Source organism: Schistocerca cancellata, chromosome 4 (genome assembly GCF_023864275.1).
Source record: "Schistocerca cancellata isolate TAMUIC-IGC-003103 chromosome 4, iqSchCanc2.1, whole genome shotgun sequence".
NCBI classification, from domain to species: Eukaryota; Metazoa; Arthropoda; class Insecta; order Orthoptera; family Acrididae; genus Schistocerca; species Schistocerca cancellata.
This window is the reverse complement of record NC_064629.1, coordinates 786,717,537-786,735,603: the sequence shown is the minus strand read 5'-3', so window position 1 is coordinate 786,735,603 and position 18,067 is coordinate 786,717,537. Positions and strand designations below refer to the sequence as shown.

The following is an 18,067-nucleotide window of genomic DNA, read 5'->3' as shown; positions in this document are numbered from 1 at the left end:
TTCACTCGACAGGTGTGTCACTTGTCAAATTATGCTCATGGAACTGACCACCATTACTACTAGGTTGCTGCAAAAGTTCGATGGATTTTTGTTTTGTATGTTGGTATTCCGGTTGCTATGGGTTTATTTACCGATTGTCATTTTCTATATGTAGTTCACTGTTGCTATTTGAGTTTACGTACGCGTATTGACATTTTCTCGTCTGGAGATAGTGAGTGAAACTGTGGACGCTAGAGATTGGGTTGCCAAGCGGAGAAATCAGAACATTTCCGACTTATTCTTCTGTTTAAGTTCACTCTAGTGATGAGAGCAGAGGACGCAGCCAGAACCACGTGGACCGCGTACGGGGAGGGATACCGAGGGATACCGAGGGATACCGAGCACGGCAAGAAAGTGGTTTTCTCGGTTCAAGGAGGATCATGTTAAGATTAGAGAATCTTCTCGTTCAGGAAGTCCTTCGGGGTTTAGTCAAGACCGTTTAAATACATTAATCCACAATAATCTACGTCAATGTATTCGAGAACTGGCAGATGTTATGAATGTTCAAATGTGTGTGAATTCCTAAGGGACCAAACTTCTGAGGTCATCGGTCCCTAGACTTACACACTACTTAAACTAACTTAACGCTAAGGACAACACTCACATCCATGCCAGAGGGAGAACTCGAACCTCCGGCGGGAGGGGTCGCAGTATTAGTGACATGGCGTCTATTAACGGGCGGCCACTCAGCGCTGCGCAGATGTTATGAACAGTGAACATTCCACCGTACTGCGACAATTGCATGCAATGGGGAAGGTTCAAAAATCGGTACTATCGTACCATGTCGTTACTGGTGCTGATAAATGGTGTCTTTATGCTAATACCAGGAAAAGAAAGGAATTTTTGAGCCCAAACAAAGCAGCGACTCCCTGTACAAAGACCTGAGCACCTCCAGAAAAGAAAATATTACGCATCCGATGGAAGAGCGACGCTGTGATGTACTACGAATTGCTTTCTCAAGGTGCAGCCATCGCCGCTGACATTTATTGTTAACAACTTAGATGTCTTGCAGACGCAGTACAAGAACAACGACCAGGAAGACTGCGTGAAATGTTGCTGCTCCAAGATAACGTCCGCCGCCATTCTGCTAGAGCCAACCACAATACAGAAATTGGGTTGGGAAGTCATTCCGCACCCACCTTATTCACCTGACCTTGAACCCCCGTCACATTTTCCCTTTCTCCGCTCTCTATCGAACAACCGTCAAGGATCTTCCTTTCGGGGTGAAAACGCCGTCGTAACATGACTCGACGAGTACTTCGCCTCAAAACCACGTGATTTCTGCAGTCGCTAAATCGAAAAGTTACCTCACCGACGGCAGACTATTGTAATACTGGACGAGACTATATCATTGATGACTGAAGTCTCTGTTGTGTGTGCCTGTTGTGTTTACTAAACTTATGAAAAAACGCCACGAACTTACGCACCAGTCTAATTATGAAGTCCAGAAAAGAAGAATAATTAGGATTTAGCATCCTGTCGGCGGCAAGTTTATTAGAGACGGGGCAAGGAAGGATATCGGCCACCTCCTTTTTCAAATGAGCGATCTTCAAATTTGCCTTGATCACTTTAGGGAAATCTGGATGACTGGACCGGGATTTGAACTGCTGTTCTCCCGAATAAGAGTCCAGTGTCATACCACTGCGTTACCCACCTCGTTCATTTTCTTTGAGATACTGCTTAATGACAAGTAGAAAAACGCACAATACTACTACAAGAACGTCTTTATGGTTTTCCGGAAAATTTACAACTGGAAAATGTTAACGAATTTTGGAACGCTATAAAGGGCGTATACATAAAGCTTCAGTGTGATAGGACCGTAAAAATGCATTTTTCGCAAAAACCTTTAAATTTATTCCCACAATATCGTGGTGATGTGAGCTATGAACGTGGTTAGCACTTATGTCTTATACGGGGTGGTTATAAATTGAGAGGATCCCCATGACAAACGAGTGATCGAAACTTTGTGGAAGTATTTACGAGGGTCGGTCAAAAAGTAATGCCTCCCATTTTTTTTTCTACTTAAAGAAATTAAGTTAAGTGAAAAATTTGAATTTGGCGCCATTCCTCAAACCTTCTTCTGCAATCCACTGCAGTAGTAACTTCCTGTGTCAACAGGTGGCAGCACAGCAGAAGTTTGTAAGATGGCCGACATCGATGTTCGTTTGAGACAGCGTTGTGTGATTGAATTCTTGAATGCAGAAGGTGAAACGCCCATACGCATTCATGAAAGACTGAAGAAGGTGTATGGTGTTGTGACAGTGGATGTCAGCACTGTTAGACGATGGGTTCGTCGTTGTAAGGAAGCTGAAGGGCAAACACCGTTGACTGACGAAAAGCGGAGCGGCAGGCCGGTGAGTGCAGTGACTCCACACAACATTCAGCAAGTTGATGACATCATTCGTGGTGACCGTCGGGTAACTGCAGATGAAGTGTGTCGCATTATTTCTCTTAGTAAAGGCAGTGTGATCACGATTATTAAACAATTGGGGTACTCAAAAGTTTGTGCACGGTGGGTTCCAAGAATGTTAACCGATCAGAATAAAGAGGCAAGGAAAACAATAGCCTCCCAACACTTGCAGCGCTTCCGTTTGGAGGGAGATGAGTTTCTGAACAAAATTGTGACCGGGGACGAAACATGGGTGCATTTTTTTGAACCCGAATCAGAGAGGCAGTCAATGGAGTGGCGTCACACAAGCTCGCCGAGGAAGAAAAAATTCAAAACTGTGCGATCGGCAGGGAAAGTTATGGCAACAGTTTTCTGGGATACAGAGGGTGTGATTCTGGTTGATTTTTTGGAGCAGGGATGCACAATAAATTCTGTTCAATACGTCACAACCCTCAACAAACTTAAAGCACGTCTTCAGCGAGTTCGCCCAACAAAATCAATGGCAGATGTTCTTCTTTTGCATGACAATGCAAGACCACACACCAGTCGTCACACCTCTGACGAGATTGTCAAAATTGGATGGGAAGTTTTGCCTCATCCCCCATACAGCCCTGACCTGGCACCATCAGACTTCCATCTGTTCGGGCCACTAAAAGAAGCTCATCGTGGGATTCATTTTGAAGATGAGGAGGCCGTCAAAACATCCGTGCGTCAATGGCTTAGGAAGCAGAGCTGTGATTTTTACCGTGCTGGGATACATGCCCTTGTTCAAAGATGGACCAAAACTGTAGAGATGGGCGGAAATTACATTGAAAAATGACAAAATGATCCTCAATGTTGTGGTTTTCAACCTATGTAATTGCATTTAAATTTCCTGACAATTAAACGTAGAAAAAAAAATAGGAGGCATTACTTTTTGACTGACCCTCGAAGGACATGCGGCAGATAAATAACGAGTAAATCATTGAAACACATTTCAGTTTCCACATGAGCGTGTAAAATTTGTTGCTTGCGTGCCAGAGCACTAGAGATTGCTCTGCTGCTGGACTACGGCAAGTTCTATTGTCGTGACACACCTCGTGCACTGGTTCAGAATCAGACATTACGTTCTGCAGTCTCAACCGTGACAACAGTAACTTCCTCAAGAACTTGTGGCACAGTTGCCCATCGGTCTCACCCACGATCAAATCCCAAACCGCCAATTAATTCAAATTTCCGAATCATGTTCGTCAACCCCAACTGGTCTAGATGTTATTTTGATCACTTTTTAGGACTTCTGAAGAAGGCTATGTTATTATAGTTAAAACCATGGTCAAGATTTAGAATAAACATAATTAGTGCAACTGTGGGCTGTTTTCATTCGAGACAATTTCGTAACGGTTGCTAATGTTGCTGCCATGATGAAAATAATTGATAGGGGTGTTGCAAGCAGACAGTCACTAATATAGTAATCTACATATCGGATACTTTTATATGGGCACTGTAAATTCGATTTGGACTTGCACTTTTGTGTATGGACTCGCTCTTGAACTTAGTGTAGCTTTCATGTAGATAGAGGTGGATACTGCCACGCTGTTTGCTATCTCGCAGACACTTTAAGGCAAGGTTCTCATTCAAAATGGCCGAAAATTCGGTTGTGTTTTTATTGCATTTTTTGAAAGGTATATGTGCGTAGAATATAGGTAAGAAAAAGGTCTTTTTAATCGGTACGTTAGAAACGTTGCTGCAGCCCATTGTCATAAGCAGTGTCGCGGCCGCCGTGGGACGCTCTCAGCCCGTCAACTCAGATATAAAACTTGTCGTGCCGTGACGCAGGTTCACAAAATGATTAATATTGCAGTATGCAAGCAAACATATTCAACGAAAAAGCTGACGAACAACGTGTAAAGGCTGCCGAGGGCAGCGTATCCAGCTTAGACAGAACGGCAGTTTTTCGCCAAGAACAACGAGGGAATTGCTCTCAAGGAACAATTCGAGTTAGAGGAAGAGTTGATATAGGGTCTTGGAATTTCAGACTGAACTTAAGTATCGAAAACACTTTTTTTGTCAAGTTTTGGACAAAATTGGTCAATACATGGTTTTGATCCTCTGTATAGGATTGGACAGTTTGAATTTTGAAAATCTAACTTGACATTTGTGGCTAAAATGGCTCTAAGCATTATGGGACTTAACATCTGAGGTCATCAGTCCCCTAGAACTTAGAACTACTTAAACCTAACTAACCCAAGGAAATCACACACATCCATGCCCGAGGCAGGATTCGAACCTGCGACCGTAGCGGTCACGCGGTTCCAGAATGAAGCACCTAGAACCGCTCGGTCACTCTGGCCGGCTTCATATTTGTATTCAGCGACATTAAAAATACACTATAACAAGCAGTTTTCATGCAGATTGAGCTAATAATACATATACAAGTTTTGCGTAAACTTTAAATAGATTTTTCTTTAGAAACGATTTTTCTAAACTGTGTGCTGCATAAAATAAAAACGGTTCAACCTGTCAACTTCAACCTTTGACCCAGGAAAGGGAAACACATTTCTTGGGAGCTTATACCTATAACACATGACATTTGTTACAATTATTTTTTATAAAGCCATAAAGGGTGAAACAGACCCTACAAATCGAACTAAAATTTCGAGTTAGTACAGTATCGTTAATTTTATGGTTATTTCATTGTGGTTAGGTAATAAGTTCCCATAAATTTAATGTCGTATTGACTGATGTCATCCATTTTCGATTTCAGATAACTTACGAGCAGTTACACTGCCCGCAGTCTGCGTACTTCAAACTCGCAGACCCTTGATCAAACCATAATTACGTGAGCCACTTTTTTACTGAAAATCTAAAATAGAGTTCAAAGTACGCTCAATCATAATCCCCAAACGGATCCTATGTATGTCTTTTTATTGTCTCAAAAGATTTTATTTTTTGTCATATGAGTGAAACCTAGCCTTAATCCATTCTGCCAACAAGAGTACTGGAAACGACTACGGTATTCGTAACTTCTATATTTAAATCAGTCCTGTAGAACGTTGTTTTGAAAGCTATGCTTAGCCCAGTTTAGACTGTAAGATTTAAATCCACTACAGTGTATTAGCACTCACGCTGCACAGCGCAGTTGCGATGCCCGTCGTTAAATGCACACCTTCTGAGCTCCTATTCACGCCGTCATAAACCTGGAACAGTATAACGAGTCAGACATACGACGTTTCGCGCGGACGCTTCGTTTTACCTCGAATATATCACGTTAAGAATGGAACTCTGGTAACGGATTTGTTTCTCGCATTGTCCCCCTGTCTTTTAGAGCCTTGCTACTTTCTGTTTATGTTTGTAGTAAATACGTGGAACACACAGTTTTGGATAAAAGTTCTAAATACCGAGACCAGTTTTAGCCTCGCTAGTACATTTATTTTATTCCATCTAACAGCTTCCAGTTATTCATCACCTACGTTTCCTGTCACCTTGATCATTTCCTGGATTTCAAATGACCGCTAGATAACCTCTGAGCTATGACTATTGACCTCTCCTCCCTTCATCGCACACAAGATAATGAAAACAAGCTTAACGGTTTATCTATACCGTGTGTCCTTCCTAAGGGTGATTAGGTGCCTTTCCTCTGGTGTTTCGGTGTATATTTGCAATTTAGTTTTTACAACGGGTAGCTGGAGACACCCGAATAAAATACTACTGATCACTTCTTCCATGAGAAGTTCAGCGTCGATGGAAAGTATCAGTTTGTTTCTCGTTGCAAACAAAATAACTTTTAAAGGAGAGACTGCCGTGTCTGTTCGCTAGAGCAGTCCCAAATTAGTCCAGTGCAGTATTCATTCAATAGACATACATAAAAAGCGACAGTAAAACACGAAGATCAATTCGAACAGCGACAGCACCATCCTGGCCTGCGATGACTGCCATGCAGCAGCGCTGCTCAATCGTTGGTGGAGTACTGGTTATTCTCCGAACTAGGCACCTCGCTTGGGAAGACTTGGTGTGTAACCTGTACCTCAGACGGGCTATTAATTACTTAAAGTTTTTTTCCCACTTACGATGTTATTAACTGCAAGCAACAAACAGAGCACAAATGACGCTTATCAATGCCAACTGAAACTTCAGTCACAAATATACAGGGTGGTCCATTGATAGTGACTGGGCCAATATATCTCACGAAATAAGCATCAAACGAAAAAACTACAAGAAACGAAACTTGTCTAGCTTGAAGGGGGAAACCAGATGACTTTATGGTTGGCCCGCTAGATGGCGCTGCCATAGGTCAAACGGATATCAACTGCGTTTTTTTTTTTAAATAGGAACCCCCATTTTTTATTACATATTCGTGTAGTACGTAAAGAAATATGGATGTTATAGTTGGGCCACTTTTTTCGCTTTTTGATAGATGGCGCTATAATAGTCACAAACATATGACTCACAATTTTAGACGAACAGTTGGTAACAGGTAGGTTTTTTAAATTAAAAGACAGAACGTAGGTACGTTTGAACATTTTATTTCGGTTGTTCCAATGTACTACACGAATATGTAACAAAAAATGGGGTTTCCTATTTTAAAAAACGCATTTGATATCCGTTTGACCTATGACAGCGCCATCTAGCGGGCCAACCATAGCACCATCTAGTATCCCCCTACCATCTAGACAAGTTTCGTTCTTTGTAGTTTTTTCGTTTGACGCTTATTTCGTGAGATATTTGGCCCGGTCACGATCAATGGACCACCATGTATATTAGTACGCTGCAGAACAAATGAAATTGTTCCATTTCTAGTCTGTATTAATAAAGTGTGCTTATAGTTTTACTTGAGGGATTGTTAATTATAAACTGATTGGACTGTTGATGGACACACACAGAGATATGACGTGATATCACGTCTGGGTCAGCTGTTACCGCCGGTGGGTCACTGACTGCTGTTGATTGACTCACACGTTGTCAGGACGCCTTGGCCCGGTGCACCGTACAGCTGTGATCGAGTCACAGTACTCTTCATTTGTGGACACGACCCCCTCAGCCGTTTATTACCTGTTATGTGTCACTTTTTGTCTTTTAGTGGCCTCGCATTAGGTTATCATTCATATTACGCATTTGACAGTACTATTCATAAACTCGCTTGACTTAATTCCTTTGGCCCCAGAGGGGGCATAGGGCATCCAGGAGAACTCGCCATCCATCTTTGTCTTTGACCATTTCCCTCAGTTCCGCCCACGTCTTGCCTAGTCTCGTTGTCCTCTGCCATCTACACTTTCTCTCACGTATCTGTTCTACTGTAGATATCTGGTTTGTTTTTCTCCAGAGATCCTAATTACTTATGTTTTCTGGCCACCAGATAACCATTATGCGCCTCAGATAGCTACATTATGTGATCAAAAGTAACTGGACACCCCTAAAAAAATACGTTTTTCATATTAGGTGCATTGTGCTGCCACCTACTGCCAGGTACTCCATATCAGCGGCCTCAGTAGTCATTAGACATCGTGAGGGTGCAGAATGAGACTCTCTGCGGAACTCACGGTCTTCGAACGTGGTCAGGTGATTGGACGACACTTGTATCACGTGTCTATATGCTAGATTTCCACACTCTTAAACATCCCTAGGTCCACTGTTTCCGATGTGATGGTGAAGTGGAAACGTGAACAGACACGTACAGCACAAAAGCGTACAGGTCGACGTCGTCTGTTGACTGACAGAGACCGTTGGCAGTTGAAGAGGGTCGTAATGTGTAACAGGCACACGCGACTGCTACGGTCGCTGGTTCGAATCCTGCCTCGGGCATGGATGTGTGTGATGTGCTTAGGTTAGTTAGGTTTAAGTAGTTCCAAGTTGTAGGGGACTGATGACCTCAGATGTTAAGTCCCATAGTGCTCAGAGCCGTTTGAACCGTTTTGTAACAGGCACACATCTATCCAGATCATCACACAGGAACTCTAAACTGCATCAGAATCTACTGCAAGTACTGTGATAATAAGGCGAGGGTGAGAAAACTTGGATTTCATGCTGAAGCGGCTGCTCATAAACCACCCCTTACGCCGGTAAATGCTAAACGATGCCTCGCTTTGTGTAAGGAGCGTAAGCATTTTACGACTGAACAGTGGAAGAACATTGTGTGGAGTGACGAATCACGATACAAAATGTGGCGATCCGATGGCAGGGTGTGGGTATGGCGAATTCTAGGTGAACGTCATCTGCCAGCGTGTGAGTTGACAACAGTAAAATTCGGTCACGGTGGTGATATGATGTGGTCGTATTTTTCATGGAGGGGGCTTGCACCCATTGTTGTTTTGCGTGGCATTATCACAGCACAGACCTACAATTGATATTTAAGCACCTTCTTGCTTTCCAGTGCTGAAGACCAATTCGGGGATTTCGATTGCATCTTTCAACACGATCGAGCACCTGTTCATATTGCGTGGCCTATGGCAGAGTTGTTACACGGCAATAACATCCCTGTAATGGACTGGCGTGCACAGGGTCCTGACCTGAATCCTATAGAACGGCTTGGGATGTTTTGGAACGTCGACTTCGAACCAGGCCTCACCGACCGACATGGATAAGTCTGTTCAGTGCAGCACTCCGTTAGAAATGGGCTGCCATTCCCCAAGAAACCTGCCAGCACGTGATTGAACTTTGCCTGCGAGAGCGGTCGTCAAGGCTAAGGGTGGGCCAACACCGTTTTGAATTCTAGCATTGCCCATGGAGGGCGCCACGAACTTGTAAGTCTTTTCAGCCAGGTGTCCGGATACCTTTGATCACATAGTGTATTTACGACGTTCTGTAAATTCAGTTTGTAATTTAACTGACTCAAATAATTTACACAGTTAAACATTCAGCTTCATGGAGGCATTCGTTCTATTGTCTAATTAGAGTTACTTAACGATTCTAAAATAAAAGTAATATAAACGTAAATTTCAGCACGATAAAACAACCATGATTTCACGAAATTTTTCATTTTGATGCTAGTTTTGTACTTCGTTGGGACAGTGGGCAGGGAGCACGTGGTAACACACAAGAAAACCTGTTCCGTCTGATTTCTTTTATTCTCTTTGCGGAAAAGGTGCGTAACATGGAAAGTACGAGTCAAAAACGAAAAAGAAGTGAGAAGTAATTGAGTTTTGGAGCGTGTAGCGCAATGTTTTGGTAACGTATACGAACCGTCTGCGATTGTTTAGATGGTCAGTGAATGAACCACTTATCCTGTGAACCACTCCAGTTCCACGGGAGGACATAAACGTATACTGCTACAGGTAAACTGCCACTTTCAGAAATTAATAAAATCCTTACGCACATCTTACTCCACTTATACATGCCCATCGTCCACTAGAGAAACAAAAACTACTCATTCGTTTGAAATCATTGCATTTCTCCACCTACGAGTGACATCCTCGTCAGAAAATTCTATGTTCTGCCTCAGGTTTCAAGCTGTCTCCATACCAAATTTCACTGAAATCATTTCAGTGATTTAGTCGCGAAAATGCAGCGGACAGGGCAACTGCCACATTTCTTGCATTATAGTAGGGAACTGTCGGGTAACTCGTTGACAATTATATAAGTAATGTATTCATCATCCGCAAGACCGCTACGGTCGCAGGTTCGAATCCTGCCTCGGGCATGGATGTTTGTGATGTCCTTAGGTTAGTTAGGTTTAACTAGTTCTAAGTTCTAGGGGACTAATGACCTCAGCAGTTGAGTCCCATAGTGCTCAGAACCATTTTTTTTTTGTATTCATCATCTTAAATCGTACTATGTAGAACAAATCTACCAAAAAAAAAAGCATTTACACAAATAAAATAATGTTCAACAGTCAAAGAGTAATTAGCTTTTCCTAAGATAAAAATATTTCCCTAATTGCGTATACTTCAAATCGATAAATATATTGTATGACAGACTTTCTGAAGTAGCTTACGTCGTTCCTCAGTGTTCAAACTATCCCCATACCAAATTTCGTCAAAATCGATCCAACGGTTTTGTCGTGAAAAGGTGACAGATGGAGTTACTTTGGCATTTATAATATCAGTATGGATCAGTTCCGGTACTGACTATGCTGTGAACTACGTCATTCGTTCTATTGCCTAATGACAATTATTTATACGATTCTAAAATAAAATTTAGCAAGATAAAACAACGATAATTTCACAACATTTTTCATGTTGATGGGGGTTCTTCTACTTCGTGAGGATGGTAGAGATGGTGGCATCTGGTAACTATAGGGAAGAAATTATGATGCAGAATGTGATGAAACAACTCGCTTTGACTCTACCCACTTTATTTCTGCTTTATTCCTCGTCATGACTTGGCCATTCATACCGTGGCATGGGTCTTGTGGAGGAAGTAAATTAGACGGCGTTGGAGGCCAGGAATCTGTATCAATGCGCGATAATTGATAGCAAAGGACTGAGACATTGGATAGTACAGCAGCCGTGTGGAAAATGCTTCATCGTGCTAAAATACTTAAGGAAGATGATATTCTGGTGATCCATGACGAAAAAATCCGGTTTTAGATTTACGCAATTAAAAAACTCTTCTGCGTTCCTCGGATCGTGGGTTTGTTTCACTACCGGTTTCCAAATTGTACAGTAGAGAATGGAACATGTTTTTTACGTCAGTGAACATAAATCATAATAAAGAAGATTATATTTGTTGCATAATGTACAAGTTGCATAACGTATAGTTATTGCATATATCACACCTCAGTAGTTGTACTTATCCGAACAGGGAGACAAGTCAGGGCAGCTCATGTCACTGCACATGCAACAGTTTACTTACTCAGCATCACTCATCATAACATAACTACTGATATGCGAGCGCAGCCCAGGCAACAGTTAGTAATTTATAAAACTGAAAGTCTGCGACTGTCAGTCTACCCACTAGATGCTGTCACCACAGAAAACGCTGTTCAGCAGGAAATCCACAGCAGAATAACGTTCCAGTTCTGATGATGTAACCCAGTTACGGATGTTGTGGCCTTTCCTCTCTCCACTTTTATCCACATGGATGTCCTTTGCAAGAACACAAGTGTTGAAGTTAGCGTGGTGACATTTTCTAAATGTCACGCTCCACATAATGCTACAACGAGAAAGCTGTGTAGCCAGCCATGAAAAAAATGAGAGGAAGATTACGGTTCAGCGTCCCGTCGACGACGAGATTGTTACAGAAGGTGAACAGACTTGGTTATGAGAAGGATATTGACAGTGTCCTTTTGAGAGGAGCCATCTCTGCATTTCCCATAACTGCTGTAGGGGAAGAATGGAAACCACAAATATGAATGGTCAAATGGAGATTTCAATCGCCGCCCTCTCGAATACTAGTGACGTGTCTTAACCACTGCCTCATCTTGCTTGGTAACAAACCTTAACTACATTCAATAATTTTATTGGTCGTACCAACCGCGGCCTCTAAATAGAATAGTTTTTTTTTATATTTCATAATTACTGAGCTACACGTGCGAGGGTAAGGTGGACTTTATTGCCTCAATATTTATGTGATACCGTTATTTTTATTACCAGTAAAACTGCGACTACATTTTTCACAAAATATCGTTTCATCTGTTTTGGCTAATTAATTCGACGTTTTCATCAATGACGAATGTGTTTCACGTTGCGTTATGGTACGACGTTTAGCGGCAGAACAGGCACCTGATTTCTTACCCATAGTAATTGTTGTTATTATGACAAGAAAAAATGCATCATAAGCTGGAGTTGTGCCCCATGCCATATTCACGGATAGGTTGCACGTACAGCTTCCAGCCATAAAGACCACCAGTGAAACTCCACCGTCATCTTCCTACATGCGCCGCTATTCATACAGGCAAACAAATCCTCAAGTCGAAGTTTGGTTCGAACATCTCAGTGCTGTACTAGCCACAGGCCGATTACAGGTGGTATTTCCTTGCCTTGCTTCAGCTATGGAACGCACTTATCCACCCTGTTATAGGATGACCTAAACCTTAACGTAGACTCCAACCACGAGGCAACTTAGCTATTTACACGTACACATACCAAGCTAGAACTGAATGAACGGATAAGTAACAAGAAAATCCTTATGATCGATCGAAAATTGAGTACTGGACATTAGGGGTTGCTTTCTGAAACCTACTTTCTACTTCGACCCACGTATCTGTTCACACTGATTGTGTATTCTAATTGGAAAGAAGTGCTTGAGAAAATCTAAAGTGCTCACAGCTCCATTAAATCGGAATTATATGAATATGAATATGAAGATGAAGGTAAAAAGACGCTTAAAATTAATAATGTACTGACACAATGGGAAACGAGATGTAGGCACATCACGAAAGAGATGGACGAAGTCGTGGGAACCGAAAAGGCCTGCATACTAATCCTGAATGGGAGTGGTGGTAATTTATATTCAAAGAGCTTTGATGGATTACATTATCTGATTCATGAAATAGCTGTCTCAGTATGTGTTCAACGAAAAAAGAGGGTGTTGTTCTATTTAGTGTTACTGACATATAGTTATACGGTATTACGCGTGTCAGATATTTTTATAGTTATCTAACTATGTCGAATGAGGAGCAATGTAATCAATGAAACTTCGCAATTCCAAGGAGAGGGCGGGAGAGTACTTTATGCCCACAGTTTGAAAATACTGTAATCCAGTAAATTGCTTTACATTTTAAAATTAAAGATGCTAATTAACGTTTTTAATGAACTCTTCTACTAGATTCCATAAATGTTTTAAATTTTTGATAAGCTTAAACCAAAAATTTAAGTCTTAGTAGCAGATGTCAGTTTCCGCAATGAAAGTCATATTCAATATTTTCAGGATCAGGACCTTACTTACACATCAGTGTCTCTTTAAAAAGTACATTATGATCAAAAGTAAGCAACAACTAAAGAAACTTGAGTTTTTAAATTTTTTTGTAGTGGTCATAACGTACCCCCGCCGCCCGTCTCTTTAGGTATTACACGTGTGAAAGTGCTGTGATATTGTTAAGAGCGTGCTAAAACGTATGTTGAATTTTTTTATGCTGTGCATAAAGTGCCCAACCCCAATCCCTTACACTGGACTCGCATTCGGGAGGACGACGGTTCAATCCCGGGTCCGGCCATCCTGATTTAGGTTTTCCGTGATTTCCCTACATCACTCCAGGCAAATGCCAGGTTGGTTCCTCTGAAAGGGCACGGCCGACTTCCTTCCCCATCCTTCCCTAATCCGATGAGACCGATGACCACGCTGTCTGGTCTCCTTCCCCAAACAACCAACCAACCAACCAACCCAATCCCTTGGTAATGTGCGTTATGTAAGGTTATTGCGAAATATGGGAGAGAGTGTCACAGAAATGATACAGGATTTGGGCGGGACATCATTAAAAGAAAGGCGTTTTTCGTTGCGACGGAATCTTCTCACGAAATTGCAATCACCAACTTTCTCCTCCGAATGCGAAAATATTTTCTTGACACTGACCTACATATGGAGGAACGATCACCACGATAAAAAAAGGGAAATCAGAGCTCGTACGGAAAGCTATAGGTGTGCGTTCTTTCCGCGTGCTATACGAAATTGGAATAATAGTGAATTGTGAAGGTGGTTCGATGAACCCTCTGCCAGGCACTTAAATGTGATTTGCAGAGTATCCATGTAGATGTAGATGTAGATGGTATTGCCAGGGTTAAATCCTTAGAAATGCCCAAGAAATTGGAAATTTGTGGTAAGTTCCTATGGTACCAAACTGCTGAGGTCCTCGGTCCCTAGGCTTACGCACTACTTAATCTAACTTAAACTAACTTACGCTAAGAACAACATATACACCCATGCCCGAGGGAGGACTCGAACCTCCGATGGGAACAGCCGCTCGAACCATGGCAAGGCTTCCGAGACCGCGCAGCTACCCCGCGCGAAACGACCAAGAAAACTTTAAAGCAGAGCAATAAATAATATACACACATTCATAAAATTAGCGGTAGATATTGCTGAAGAGGGCTTCCACGTTGAACGTTTTAGCAGATAAAAGCTGTAGCACTTCGCTACCAAGCAGAGAGCAGCAGCTTATTGCGCCATCAGTCCCTTACGTGACATGAATACTTTAACGAGGTACTCATTAATCCCTATGATTTCGAAGTAAAGGCATAATTTGCGACAGTGAAAAAGAACTGAATAATTCAGATGGTCTTTGTAAATTAATGCAAGCTAAGCCCAGTACAACCCCGTAACATATGGGACAGTGTTATCGAGTAATTACCTGTACCTACCAAAAACGACCAGCCTGTACAAATTTACCGTCTAAAAAGTGAACATGACAAATGTACACATTAACATTAAAATTTGTAACGACAGTTAACCCCTTAATGCCACGTGTCACGAATTCACATCATACATAAGCGACGCTAATAATTGGAAGCTTAACATTTTGAGCGGCAGTAGTGGTAGGCGCTGATTCTGTGCGAAGCTATAAACGGCTCTGACGCCTGCTGCCATTTCCTGTGTGTTTAGGGTACTTCTAGAGAGACTTCCTGTTCGTGTCTATGTTCACGACATACACACGAGAAGTTACCGTTACTGTCTGGAGAATTATAACAAATACAGGGTTAAGTTAAGTTTAGAAAATTATCGGTTTGTTCCGTTGTATCTGTGACGTGACGTAAATCACATTTTGATGCCATAACCTAGTTGTACGAGCAAATGAATTAGAAAATACTGTTTGTGTAAAACACGCATCTTTAGGTGTTGGTGTATCTTTGTGAGAGCACACAGGAGAAGAAACTAAATCAAGTAAAAACAAATATTTCCTGCACTTTGAAGCATCAGTATACTTTAGAGACCAATTATGTTAATTTTTTACTTATATGTGCTTCAATTAATTACAAGTTTCCAATAATTAATATGAATATTCGACTTCAACACTGTTTTGGCTAATAATATTACTTTTTTATTGCAATGTGGGAATTATAATGACCTCCTAATACTCTGAAGCTTTTATTTTATTAGCGATGTATCCGCGAGATTTCATTCTCCACGAAATGCAAATGAACATGTACAAGTTCGCGTGCTACCTGCAAAGAGTGACAGCGACAATTTCTAAATTGCCCCCAATAATGAAAATGATCTACTAGAATTCAAATACAGAACAGAAGAGGCACTCTGCATGCAGGGAAATTACATGAGAAAATAATAAGACGTAGGCCTTCAGGCAGTATAGAGACAGAGTTACTATGCAAGAAGCATCAGGTCCAACAAAACCGGTTCGAGATAAGCCTATCCGAAGCATTAGCCTTAGATAACAGGTACAAGGAACAGATGTAAAATACCAATTATAAAGGACAGAAGGTATTCGCGTGTAGTAAGTTTAACGTCATCTGTTTCTAAACAAGAGAATAAACTGTTTCCGAGAACTTCACGAACAAGGATATAGTTTGTTGTACATAATTATTTAAAATGTTTTTCATCTTGTAGTTTCGTTTTTAATCACGTGAAATCTATGAATTTATCAACAAATATTACATAAAAATGTTTTACTAAACGAATTGCAAGTGTTTAATTCCTCAAATACCTGTCGCAAATATGTGACATACCCAGTTATATCCGACAGGTACAACGTATCTTAGAACTGACAGTGTGAACAATATTACACTTCATTACTAGTTAAAAAATAAGATTTTTTTTCTTTCAAGTATGGTTTATTCAGATAGTAAGGGGTTAGTTATTGTTCTGTTACTGAGTTGTATGCATCATACAGCTACGTGAACTCTTTTGTATACTGAGTAATATTTACACTTTACGAATGTTTTAAAATAACTACATGGAATATCGAACTGATGTTAGAAATGATGATTCATAAGATGTCTTCTTGAAATTTGTTTATTACAACTGGAAAGAAATTATGCTGCTTCTTGCTCTGTGGCCACAGTGTACAGGGGTTAGCAAAGTAGTGGGACCAGATTTATTTAAGGATAAAGTAACCTTGTTGCTTTGCAGCGTCGTTAGTCGCTAACATACGATATAACTGCGCTTGAAAATAAGCAGACGTACCTAATGTGAGGCGGTAAAGCTCCCCGTACTTCGACAAGAGCTCAATTATGAGTTTAATTAGAGAACATTCTCTGAGGTGAAACTTCCTGGCAGATTAAAACTGTGTGCCCGACCGAGACTCGAACTCGGGACCTTTGCCTTCCGCGGGCAAGTGCTCTACCAACTGAGCTACCGAAGCACGACTCACGCCCGGTACTCACAGCTTTACTTCTGCCAGTACCTCGTCTCCTACCTTCCAAACTTTACAGAAGTTAATCTGCCAGGAAGTTTCATATCAGCGCACACTCCGCTGCAGAGTGAAAATCTCATTCTGGATTCTCTGAGGTGTTCTGCCTGTCGTCAGTAACACCATCCACAGTATTGCCAGACAATTTAAGTGGTAGCAGGATTACCTCTACAAAAAACTATAGCGGACCAGAGCCATAGTTTGGCTTTCAGAATCATATAGCACTGAAGAGAACCCTGTGAACAAACATGATAATGTAACGTTAGAATTTGGTTGATAATTCAAACGACTAAATGATGAAATCACAGTCCATTGCTAGCTGTACAAGCTAGACGTTCGCGGGTGATTGACAAACCATTGAGTAAATTAATAAGAGAGAAAAAAATTTTTCACGTTTATGAGAAGGCTTCATACCACAGTGGATACCGAAAGAAACTTTTTCCTCGAACTGCCCACCGGAGGACTTAATGTTTATACTTTATAGCACCAATGCTCTTAAGGCTCACGGCCTAGTGCCAGCATTTTAGTTGCACGATTTCGGCAACATATGTATCAGACAAAAATGTGTGTAAAGTGTTACACTTTCAGGGAAGCTGACAAATGACAGTAGTTGCTGATTGCATTTGTGGTGCTCAGTATATAGATTACTTTGCCTATTATTATTTTACACGGAAAAGTCAGCTTGAGAACTAATAAAACCATTCCTCTGAATTCGATGACATCTCTGATAGTTATAACTCACAACAATTTTCATTAGAAGACATTAGTTTTTAAAACTGTAACCAGTGGACGACTATTAAGCAAAAAAAGAACCATTCACTCAGATTCCAGTTAAAATCGTTTCCCTGATAATTTACAGATGCGTCCTGACATCTCATATAATTCTTAAATCCTCACTACGTTTGTAAATATGTAACCTAAGACTGTATGCGATTCCATAGATAATTGTAAGTCTGTTCTGTTGACAGTAAATAAAATGCAGTCATCAATACTCTGGGATAATTTTTTGCCAGTATCATTTCTTTTGGTGGTCTTTCGTCCAAGGGGAATACCGACAACTGCACATCAGCCAAGAACATATACGCTTGATGCACTGTAAGGAGCTGCCACCGAATGAATTGTGACGGCTCGCTAGCTTTAGCACAGAAACTAGGAATGAGGATGATTCTGCAGGAGGTACCATAACTACTCTCTCGTGTTGGATGACATCTGTGACTTTTAAATGTGAAGTTCTTGTAGTTTCACAGTCTTTATAGCCGCAATACAGCCTATGTTACATGCCACATGACATCTATCAATGAATGCAGTGTTCTAGAAACCTGAGCATTTAAGCTCTGTAGATTCCCAAATACTTGAGGATCAGGCACTTCGAAATTTTTAGTGCTTCGAGGGACCATGCTTTCAGGGGTGCTAGCGAAGAGAACTTT

At 41.2% G+C, this 18,067-nt stretch overlaps 1 protein-coding gene and 1 non-coding gene across 2 annotated transcripts in view; both read right to left on the bottom strand.

Annotated features, from left to right (window-relative positions):
• The window catches only part of LOC126184430 (toll-like receptor 6), a 347,148-nt gene that overhangs the window by 206,319 nt on the left and 122,762 nt on the right, over positions 1-18,067 (bottom strand). The window lies entirely within an intron of this gene.
• On the bottom strand, positions 16,519-16,593 carry Trnap-cgg (transfer RNA proline (anticodon CGG)). The gene has a single exon. It is a non-coding gene; the product is annotated as a tRNA-Pro (tRNA).